The 11,203-nt window shown below is 39.9% G+C and overlaps 2 long non-coding RNA genes across 3 annotated transcripts; both read left to right on the top strand.

The window, feature by feature from the left end:
- The first annotated feature begins 495 nt into the window (after positions 1–495).
- Positions 496–3,565, top strand: LOC120725287. 2 transcript variants are annotated; one of them, XR_005694079.1, is made up of 2 exons: positions 496–796; positions 2,946–3,565. It is a non-coding gene; the product is annotated as an uncharacterized LOC120725287 (long non-coding RNA). The 2 variants fall into 2 exon arrangements; XR_005694080.1 differs by having other exon boundaries at positions 783–879.
- Positions 3,566–6,649: 3,084 nt separating this feature from the next.
- Positions 6,650–8,072, top strand: LOC120725548. Its single transcript, XR_005694138.1, has 2 exons — positions 6,650–7,155; positions 7,292–8,072. It is a non-coding gene; the product is annotated as an uncharacterized LOC120725548 (long non-coding RNA).
- Positions 8,073–11,203: the final 3,131 nt, after the last annotated feature.

The following is an 11,203-nucleotide window of genomic DNA, read 5'->3' as shown; positions in this document are numbered from 1 at the left end:
ACATTTTGGGCAGTTTGTCCATTTTGCGCTCCAGTTAAAATTGTTAAAAAATTTAATTACGTTAATCGTGATGACGCGTTAATGTTGACAGCACTAGAAGTATTGATGTAAATTACAGAAAGAATAATTATAAAAATTCCTGGATCTGGACCAACCTCCTAAGTTAAGCTGGGCCAAGCCTTATACATTAACTCATGCAAATTCGTCCTTAGGATAAACTGAAAAATCACATTTTCGTGGATTTTTGTTGGTTTGAGTCTTTTTTTTCTTCTTTTTCTAAGTTCTGCATCCTTGTAGAATGCAGAGATTTCCACCTCTGTTGTGCATGCCTGTGAGGTAGCATAACATAAACAGCAAGGCAGGTGATAAGTAGACAGCATCAGCAAACTAGTCATGTTTCTTTTAAGTATTCTTTATTTCTGGTATCTGCATTCTGCCATAAAACAACCAACCAGGTAGGCAATACACACACCTGAACCTCATTAGTCTCTACCATTGAAAAAATAGGTCAGACCAAACAATGCGATTCTAAACAAAGAACAGGAATACGATTATGCATCAAATTGACTCATTTACTCAGCTAAATGGTCTGAAAAGTAAAACACTGCATACAATACAACTCAAAAGGCTACATTAAAGAAAATAAACAATACTATACAAAATGAAAAACCCTTCATCTGGTTGCACCCAGTGATGCGATCGATGACCTCATGACCCTATATAAACAGGAAGTACTGGAGCAGCTCCTCCCACACACCTGTTTTAGATATAGGACCTGACTAAATAGACAAGTATGGTAAGTATAACCAAAGCAGCATAAAGAAACATAATTTTCTAGACATTTGCCTGTGAACAGAAGAAAATTGAAGTGACCTGATGGTTAGTAGTAATTGCTTTAAAAACATGTGCGTGGGTGTAATGGATGTAACTACTGCTACCACAAACAAACCTGGTATAGTATGTTAAGCAAAGTTACACCAGCAATGTCTAAATTAAAGCATTATGGTCAACTGCAAAATAACAAGGAATAGATTATCAGTATGGTTAATATGGTTTTGGCAAAGGTCTGGTGTTCATGTTTTTAGCATGATTTGTGGTATTTCAATGAAATCTTTCTCTCTCTGACCTTATTAAGCACTACCTCACCTGAGGTCAAAGTGCCAAAGCTACAGTTTGCCAAATAACGTGTGAAGATGCGTAATGGTTGCTGACACAGAATCTGCTAAATGGACCTCTTGATCATGTCTGTGGTGCTTTTGGAGCAGTGTTGCTTTAATTATCTGATTTGTGTGTGTGTGTGTGTGTGTGTGTGAGGGAGGGATATAATTTTTCTAGTTTTGGTGACTAAACTATAATGTAACTTTCCGTGTGGAGTTTGTTCTCCCTGTGCCTCTGTAGGTCCTCTTCAGGTAGTCATCCTTCCACACACATGCGTGTTAAATAAACTGGTGGTTTCTAATTGGTGATAGGTGTAAATGCTTGTCCATCTCCTTGTGTTACTCTGCAAAAGACTGGTGAGCTGTAAAGGGTGTACCCTACCTGTCAAGCAATGACAGCAGGGTCAAAGCTCATCCCATCTTGGCTGACGTGGCGAATATTAATGCAGTGATATTCCTTTGGTAAACATCTTGTGGAAGCCTTACATTTAGCACCGTCATTCTTTCCTATCATGAAAGTTAACTTTAGATTAACATTAGCTGTGTTACACTGGCAGTGATAGATTACCATCAAGTTACAGAAATCCTATGTGCACGCTGCAGGCTCGTGGTTTGTTTTTCCTGTTTTGTTGCTGCTTTTTGCCAGATTGTAATTATAATTTGTATAACGAAAGTTGACTTCAGTTTCTTGTGGTAACATAAAACAGCATTACTGACATCTACATAAAGATACTGAATACAAAATACCTCTAATTAACAGCAGTACAACAACAGACATGTGGCTAAATATACTTTGGGGAAGCTGAGGAAACTTGTACTAATTAGGAGCTGGAGTGTTATCATTTAGTTTTTACTCACTGATGAACAAAATGTAAATATTTCATTATAGTTCTTTTCTTGAAATCCCCCCCCCCCCCCCCCCCCCCCATGTTTTAGGTAAAAAAATAAACAAGTAGTACTTTTCATCAGTTTATAATAATCAGATCTTAGGTAACGTTGCACGATGTGCGAATCATTTCTACATGTTTCAGGATGGTGGCTGATGTCGCACTTTTTGTGGAGAAGACAAATTTGGTTTTAGTTTTTAATGGTTTATCAGACGACAAAAAGGTTAAATTTAGAAAACAAATTACTGAAAAATAAGTACAGAACTCCCGGCACTTTCAGTCGGTTCTTAAAAACAGAATGAATGCTTCTGGCATAACTGCACTTAATTCCATGGTTGGTGTGAACGGCTGCATTAGGAATAAGTGAGTCCGAAACTTGTATAAGGAGCAGGTTTATTGCTTGACCAACACATTTTGGCCCGTGGCCTTCATGACCCTGCTAAGGCCTCACAAACTTTTTCTTGCAGCTACCTCAGTTTAAAATGTATAAAACCAAAAAGTTCCCTTACAATGGAGAGTTCTTAAAAATGCAAAGTTTATAAACACTACAAATGTAAGATATCGGTGAAGTCCTTTACACACTTTGCAAACTTAATCTATTTGTTAGATTCCTGAGTTGTCATGTAACAACATGACAACTGGGAGTTCAGGTGTGCACACAGGGAGGGACTCGCTTATCATTCATGTCTTTGAAGCTGACAGCTGATCACTTACAGACTAGGCTCCAGTTGCCTTTATAACCCTCTGCTATATTTACTACCCTGTCATATTCAAACAATAGTATCCTGTAGTATCTTAAGACCTTTACACATAGGAAGGGTAAAATCTGTGTAAATATTTTGTGCATTAAAAATATTTTTGAGACTCTCCTATCCAATCAGATCTCATTGGTTTGCTCCAGGTCAGTCAGCTCTCTGAAATGATTTGGCCGGATCCTGAGATGTGCTCCCAACTCTGCCAGCAAGAACTCAAACTGCCACGCTGACATCCTGAGATATGTAAGAAAGTGGTCATGAAACAGCTTCAACTCCTGGATCAAACCATGAAATCCTCCCTGCTGCTGCTTTCTCCTAAGAATCTGCAGAATCTCTGTTTCTTCCTAGAAGATAGAAAAACACACGACAGAGCACCATCAGTCATGGATTGATCTCCCCAGAACTTGAACCTCCACATTGTTAAATAAAGCGTGATATCATCTCAACACAGAATGGGACAAAGTACAGTCAACATCCAAAGAAATGTTTGCACTGTTACTACTCAGCCATACCCAAAATTGACTTGGCAAGAACTGTACAAAAATATTTCAATAAATCACTCCACCTGCTATTTATTTTCCCAGCAAAATATAAGAAAAGAGTGACAGTTCAAGAATATTCCACAATACTGCGTAACGCAACCATATTTATTGTTTTAAGATGTTTTAGCTGCTTTGGAGTGATATATGAATGTATACAAAAAAGACTTTGGAGTCCTTTCAATGCAACTCTCTGATAAATGATTGCTTGCTGTGCACTTAATTGTGCTAATAAACTGTGCCCAGGACTTCTGGTAAGTGAACCTAAAGTAATTTTTATTTACCACTTATTATCAGGAATCAATGCCTGTGCTATCCTCCTGCACAATTTAGGAATGCAGTTTGCCAACAGTGCCCCCCACAAAAGCGTTCTAGCGAACAGTGTTGGGGAGTAACGGAATACATGTACTGCCGTTACATATTTAAAACACAAAATATGAGTAACTGTATTCTGTTACAGTTACCGTTTATAAGGGTGGTATTTAGAATACAGTTACTTTGTTGAAATAAAGGGATTCCACGGCGGTCTTTTCCTGTTTCATATGTTCGGCTCTGCCCTCTCTATTTTTGGTAATTCCACGCCGGTGGAAACCCAAACAAAACATTAAGAGGCTCAAAGTGTCTCAATCTCGCGTCTCATAATGACGTGAAGAAATATTTTTTAAAATGATTTAATATGAAGGCATGAAGGCAAAGTTACAGGCATCGCCCTAAAGCATGTAGCCTGATGGGCAGTGTAGTCCGTCACTGTCATACCCGTTATGTGTCTGTGAGCGAGGGAGAGAGAAAAAGGAGAGTGGAAAAGTACGAGCTGTCATCGAGCAGAAACGGGAGCTGGAAGCATGTAAATATAATAATAACCACTGCAGCCAAACAGAGAGCCTGACGAGCCCAGCTGTAAGTAAGCTGTTAAGACTCAGCTGTACACTGTGTTCCTGTTTTCCTCCGAAACAATAAGTTCCATTGAAGCAGCCTTTCAATGCCTCTCTCTGTCTCTCGCTAGCAAAGTTGACCCAGACAACAAAGTAAAGCTAGTTTTTGGCTACGAGCCCGACACGAACCCGACGTATTAGCCAGAGGTCCTTTACTACGGTTCAGAGCCACAGACATGTTTTATATACGCGCGGAATAGTTTTCTATACGAGATCGCTGCAAAAAGTGCAGCCTTACCTAATGTCCACCTACTGTTACTCATTTATATTAAGATTTAAACATCTGGTTGCTAATGGTATGGTGAGTAGCCTTCAGTAATAGTAATAAATCACAGTAATAGGACATTCATGTAGTTGTAAAAAGCATGATAATATATTAAGTAATCCAAAGTATTCAGAATACGTTACTCTCATTGAGTAATGTAACGGAATACGTTACAAAATACATTTTGGGGCATGTAATCTGTAGTGGAATACATTTTAAAAGTAACCTTCCCAACACTGCTAGCGAAGACTGTAGATTGTTATGATAACGGAAGCGATTTATCCGGACGGCTTTTCAAATGAGCAAATGGAGGCATAAACTCCTCGTTGACAGACAAGCGAAAGGTGGAAGGAGAGGAATGGGTTTTTCAGTCTAAGAGATGACGTGTCTACTTTGCTGTCCTGCCAGCGCTACCTGTTCCCTGGTAACATTTAAATTGCTACCTTGCTGCAGGCCCAGAGATGAGCAAAAATGTCAGTGTGTGATGACAAACAAACAGTGCCTCTACCATGTCTTGATTCTCTCTTTATTAGACAGAAACGCGGTAAGGTTCATTTGCATCGAAAAGAAATGTGGGCGAGAAAACCTCAGGCGCACACAAAGAACTGCCGGTGTGACGCTGCGAAATATGACATCGTGCCACAAATAAAAGTCAATCCCTCAAAGGCTACATGCTTTTTTTCTTGCTCTTGCTTTCTGTGAACAGTCTCTCTCTCACACACACAGGCCCAGCGGCCATTCGTTGTTTGAGCAGCATGTACCCATCAAATCCTACCTCCCCTCCCATCCCCGCCACCTCTCTCTCCAAGTGTATATCACAGGGCTGACAGACAGCGCTGGGGCTGAATCGCTCCCTCAGCTTCGGAGGTCTGCTCTAGTGTGTAATACTGATCTGTGTGCCATCAGCCACCATTGGCTTCACTTACACACCGCCTCACAGAAGCAAATTTTGCTTCAAAGGGAGAAACTATTTATTTTCTAACATTTGTACCAGAGAAGCACACGACTAAGCTCGCCAAGGATTGCTTTCTTTTTCCAGGTTTAAATCCAGGACATTAAAGCTGCTCAAATTGCCTTCTCAAAGCTTTCTTGGTTATCTGTCGACAAAGCAGTCCAACTCAGTAGTGCAGCATAAACAACATCTCATTTATCTTCGTTTTAGTCAACAGCAAACGTCTTGCTCTTCGATTCAATTTGCTTCACGCAGCTCCAATGATCAGAAATATAACTGCCAGGCATGTGAAGGAGAGCTAATCCAGAAATGTTTATTAGTGTAGCAATTGTACCTTTATGAGCTTTCAGCACCACACATCACTACACTAATCCAGATGCAGGACTCGCTGTAAATGAATGCTGCCTGAATAGCAGCCATTCATTTATCATGCAGGGAAAGATAATGTTTAATCTGTAAAAGAAAAGATATTAATCTGTTATTTATGTTGCTGACTTGCAGTCCCAGCTGGATCTGCTTTACTATTCATAGAGTTGAGCCTGAGCCTCGCTGCATGGGCCGTTAAGGCCGTGATTTGCACGAGACATTGCCCTGTGCGTATGTGTTTATACAATCATGCATGCATGCATGCACTTGTGCTTGAATGCATGTCCATGTGTGCTTGACCCAGCTCTATACATGCAAGGCTGGCTTTCAGCACACACAGGCATGTTTTTTTTTCCCCTACACAGCATATTTTTCTCTCTTAACCTCTGCAATCCAGCTGATTTGGTGACTCAACACTTTTGTTGCAAAAAGAAACACTTACAGTCTTCACAATAAAATGCAGTGCATCTCGAATTAAAAAAATAAATAAATGTGTGGACTATAAGCTAACTTGTAGGAATTTAATAAACCTTGTGAATAAGTAAAAGCCACCAGTACCAGTAGGTTTGATGGTGAAGTGCATAAATGAGGTTTTTTACAATAGCACAGTTGTATTGAATTGTCATCTAATATTCAATCAATCTGCTCTGCATGAAATTTTTGGAAATGAAACCTTAAACTATGACCTCAAGAGATGGTGCCTTTAGCAGATCCGGGATTAGCTATGTTGAGTGTACACAAACCCATAGTATGGTTAACTACTATATACACTGATCAGGCATAACATTGTGAGCAATGACAGGTGCAATGAATAACACTGATTATCTCTTCATCGCAGCACCTGTTAGTGGGCGGGATTATTATATTCGGAAGCGAGTGAGCTTTTTGTTCTAAAAGTTGATGTGTTAGAAGCAGGAAAAATGTACAAGGATTTAAATGAGTTTGACAAGGGTCAGATTATGATGGCTAGACAACTGGGTCAGAGCATCTCCTAAACTGCAGCTCTTGTGGGCTGTTCCCGGTCTGCGGTGGTCAGCATCTATCAAAAGTGGTTCAAGGAAGGAACAGTGGTGAACCAGTGACAGGGGAGACAAGGCTGAGGCTCACCGATGCACGTGGGAAGTGAAGGCTGGTCTGTGTGATCTGATACAACAGATGAACTACTGTAGCTAGTTGACGCTGGTTCTGATCAGAATACACAGATCATTGCAGTTGTTGTGTTTTCGGCTATACAGCCACAGACCAGTCAGAGTGCGCATGCTGACCGCTGTCACCACCACCAAAAGCACCGACAGTGGGGATGTGAGCATCAGAACTGGACCACAGAGCAACAAAAGAAAGCCTTCTCATCTAATGAATTATTTTTTGTTTTTGTTTTTTGTACATGTGGATGGTGTGGTGCATGTGCATCGCCTACCTGGGGAACACTTGGCACCAGGATGCACTATGGGAAGAAAACAAGCTGGGGGAAGCAGTGTCATGCTTTTGGGAAAGTTCTGTTGGAAAGCTTTGGGTCCTGGTGTCCACGTGGATGTTACTTTGACGAGCACCACCTACCTAAGCTTTGTTGCAGACCATGTACACCCTTTTACGGAAGCAGTATTTCCTGATGGCTGTGGCCTCTTTCATGTGCCCCGCCACAAAGCAAATATAGTTCAGCAATGGTTTGAGAATAGAATTTTTTTAAGGATATTTTTTTTTAGTTTTAGAATAGAAGAGGAGCACAAGATTCAGTTTGAGGTGTTGACTTGGCCTCTGAATTCCCGAGATCTCGATCCAATCGCACATCTGTGGGATGCACTGGTCCTGTTGCTTTCCTGGTCATAATGCTATGTCTGATTAGTGAATATGATTAATGCACTCTTTATCCTGATTTGCATTTCCCCCCCGCTGAGCCATGCTGGATGATTTTCACGTACATGTATTTAACCCGGGCTACAGTCTGCGCTGTTATATCTTGGATGGAAATTCAGGCAAATTACCTTAACATTTCCACTTCACTGCTAACTGGATATGTATTCTAGCTGGTCTCATAAAGTGGCGAGGAAAGTGGAAGGTGAAACTGATTTTTATTATTTACCCCTGCAGGCATCATTTCACACAAATCATGCACTCACTTTTCCTTTCCTTCAAAAGAATCTTAAATCTTTATTTTTCTTTTTTAACCCCCATGAAGATTGTTGTAGAGGGAAAAGCTAAACATATTCCCCTGACATCAATTCCAATTCCCTCAACTGTACTGTAATATCACTGCATATTTCATAATTAAATATTTTTGTTCGTATCACTAGTGATCTGTGCAATGAAAAACAGACAGGCAGCTGAAGCTCAAAGCAAAGTGTCAACCCTCTGTGTGGTACTTTTACCTTTACTTCCTGTTTTATTTTATTTTATTTTATTTTATTTTACTTTATTTTATTTTATCCAGAAGGCATGCCATTGCAGAAATTATAAAATCAATGCAGATATAATAAAAATGAATATAAATTATTAAAAAAAACAAAAAAAAAAAACAAGTCAGAGTCAACAAATACAATATTACAAAAACATAAAGTCAGACTTATGAATATTAATTGCACCAAAGTTTTTATAAAAAGTAAACTCGCCCAGGGAGGCAAAAGCATTCGGCTTCAGTGTAAAGTTTATTCCAAACAGAAGTGCAAAATAAGACAAAGCTGTTCTACCGAGTTCCCAAAAAGACACCCTAAGGAGCAGCCATCTAGACAAGTGCAAATCATAGCAGCTATCTGTAAGTTGTAAAGGATTGCACAGATAAGGAGTTTACCCAATATAGCACTGTACTGGGGAAAGCGCTGTTGTCTCCTTAGACCTAAAGAAGGCCAGAAAAAAGTGTGATGTTTTTGTTCTTAAAGCGACTCATGGACCGGGCCGCGAGAGTTGACGCTCGGGTGTGAAATTGATGGTTTTCAGGGTTTTATTTTGTTGCATTTATCTGCGACACCTTAAACGCCGGTCTGTGAAAACATTGTCAGACATAAATAAAAAGGTTGGGGACCGCTGTGTTAGACAACTAAATTGATGAGAAGCTTAAAGAGTTGTGATACGCAGTCCAGACAATGTAGTGTAGAAGAGGTAGTTTGCATGTAAGTAAAGTCACCATGAATAGTAACATTTAAGAATGTAGCCAGTACGTGGATTTTCTTAACTGGTAAATTAAGGCAGTTTTTCATTAGTCTTTCAATAAAACCTCCTCCTAGATTACGAATGCCAGCATTAACTAAGTTATTTGTGGAAAACATGTTGGCATTTAGAACCTAATTGAAAAGATGCTGTGATGCCTGAAAGGCAGTCTGGAGCTCCTTAGTTTCCTGACTCAGAGTAAAGTATTGTGTCATCTTCATAAAGGTGCACTTTAGCTCAAAAACATATTATCCCAAATTTTATTTACAGAAATAGATTTTTTGTTTGTTTTTTTAAAGAGAGGGCCTAAAATGGAACCAGGAGGGACTCCTTTGAAGAGATCCAGGAATTTTAACTGGAAATCCTTTCACGGATACACACAAGGTTAAATCTGCAAGGTAGCTCCTGAAGCACCATATTACCCCCTCACTCAAACCAGTATCAATGAGTATGCCTAACAACAGGTCATAGTCTTCAAAAGGTAAAGCTGCTGCTATACTGGGACCCACTCTAAAGCCAGACTGAGTTTTGTTGTCAGCCCAATACTGTTTTATTTCATACAGAGAGGCTACAGAAGTATGCTGTAGCCTCGGTGTTACCCACGGTGTTAATTTATCACTTTGAATTACAATGCTACAACTGTACACTGAACCACACGACATACACACTCACACATCCATTAAGTGGCGTGTCGGATATCCAGCCGTGAAATCAACCGCTGAATAAGGAGTGCTTCCGTCCGGGGAAAGAGATCCATCGATCGCTGTCTCCAGACATAAAAGAGTGTCTTGATGCAATACCCCACAAGGATTTGTGCTAGACATGCAGACAGAGAGGAATCTCATACTGTACTCTGCGATGGATCTGACCTGAGTGACTCCTCCTGCTCCTATCCTACCTAACAACTTTCTACTCAGACACGATTTCTGTTGTGTGAAGTTCATTGCATACCTCAAGTGATAAAGCTCATACCAAACAAGTGAAACATCTGACACAAAACCTTTGTGAAATTCCTTACAAGGAAAACTGATTTTTCCAGTCACTTCCACTTCCTCCACCCTTTGAACTATTGTAACATGATCTTTTTGGGTACTTTTTTCCTCTCTGTCTGCTAAGGGACAAGACCAAGAAAACCTGATCTGAATGAACCAAGTGTGTGATAATGAGGCGTATGATAATAGCCACGCTACACTGTGACCCTTAGCTCCTTATTCAAATTCAGTGTGATGATGGGATTGAATTTCTTCCAGCCTGGCCCCTGAAATAGAGCGAATAACCATGGTCATTAAAACAACCTTATCCAGTGGAGACCCATGAGAAAAATGACCTATTTGAGTCTAAAGTATAATAACTTAAAAGAGCCAAAGTATCCAACTGTTACGCTGTAAGATCCAAATAATTCATCTATAACACAGTGCTGCTGAAATGCTATGTATTCTTAAAAGAATAGATATTTTACTGGTATGACTAGTCTAGTGAATCTAAATCTATATTTAATAGACTTGCAATGTGGGCTTCAACTCCTATAAACTGAATTTATTAGTGAGGAAACAAAAAAGACAAAAAAAAGACTTGCTAAATATTGTGCCCACAAGCAAAGGATGTGAGTCAGTTTTCATGTTACACATCCCCAGTGGAACATTGGCTTATAAAGTGCTCCTCCATAAAATGTCTGCTGTTACGCCGTTCTGGCAGCCTCCAGGCAAAAGCTGTAGAGGTAGCTTGATCTCCTTAGACATTTAATTTTCTTCCGTGTAGGACAGAAAAACTTGTTAATGTGCTCTTATATGAGGTTTTTAGGCGCAAATCATCTACATAATCTGTTGTTTTTGTCTGAGGTTTGCAGGTTTTTGCGCTACATAGTCTCCTTTTCTATTTCAGTATGAAATTTGCAAGTAAGATGTTCTCTCCAACAGTCTGTCCGTCACTCAATTATCACCCCAGCACATGTTGTATACGTTTTAAGCAGGCAAGCTGCGATAACACGAGAAGTAGTGTCGTTTTTAAGAATCACTTTATTCGTCGTGCATTTGCACGGTATGTTGTGACACACAACACACAGGTGTCTGCACGGAGCAGAGTCAAAAGCAGCTGTGTTACTTCCTGTGGAGTGGGTTCTTGATAGCTGTCTGTCTACCGGTCTGTGTGAACACACATCAAAGCCTCCTGTCAAAAACTTCTGATGGAGTTGGAACAGTGACATATTTCA

Source organism: Simochromis diagramma, unplaced genomic scaffold, assembly GCF_900408965.1.
Source record: "Simochromis diagramma unplaced genomic scaffold, fSimDia1.1 OVJJ01000802.1, whole genome shotgun sequence".
In the NCBI taxonomy this organism is placed as follows: domain Eukaryota; kingdom Metazoa; phylum Chordata; class Actinopteri; order Cichliformes; family Cichlidae; genus Simochromis; species Simochromis diagramma.
The sequence above is the reverse complement of the archived record's forward strand: the minus strand, read 5'-3'. Positions and strand labels throughout refer to the sequence as shown.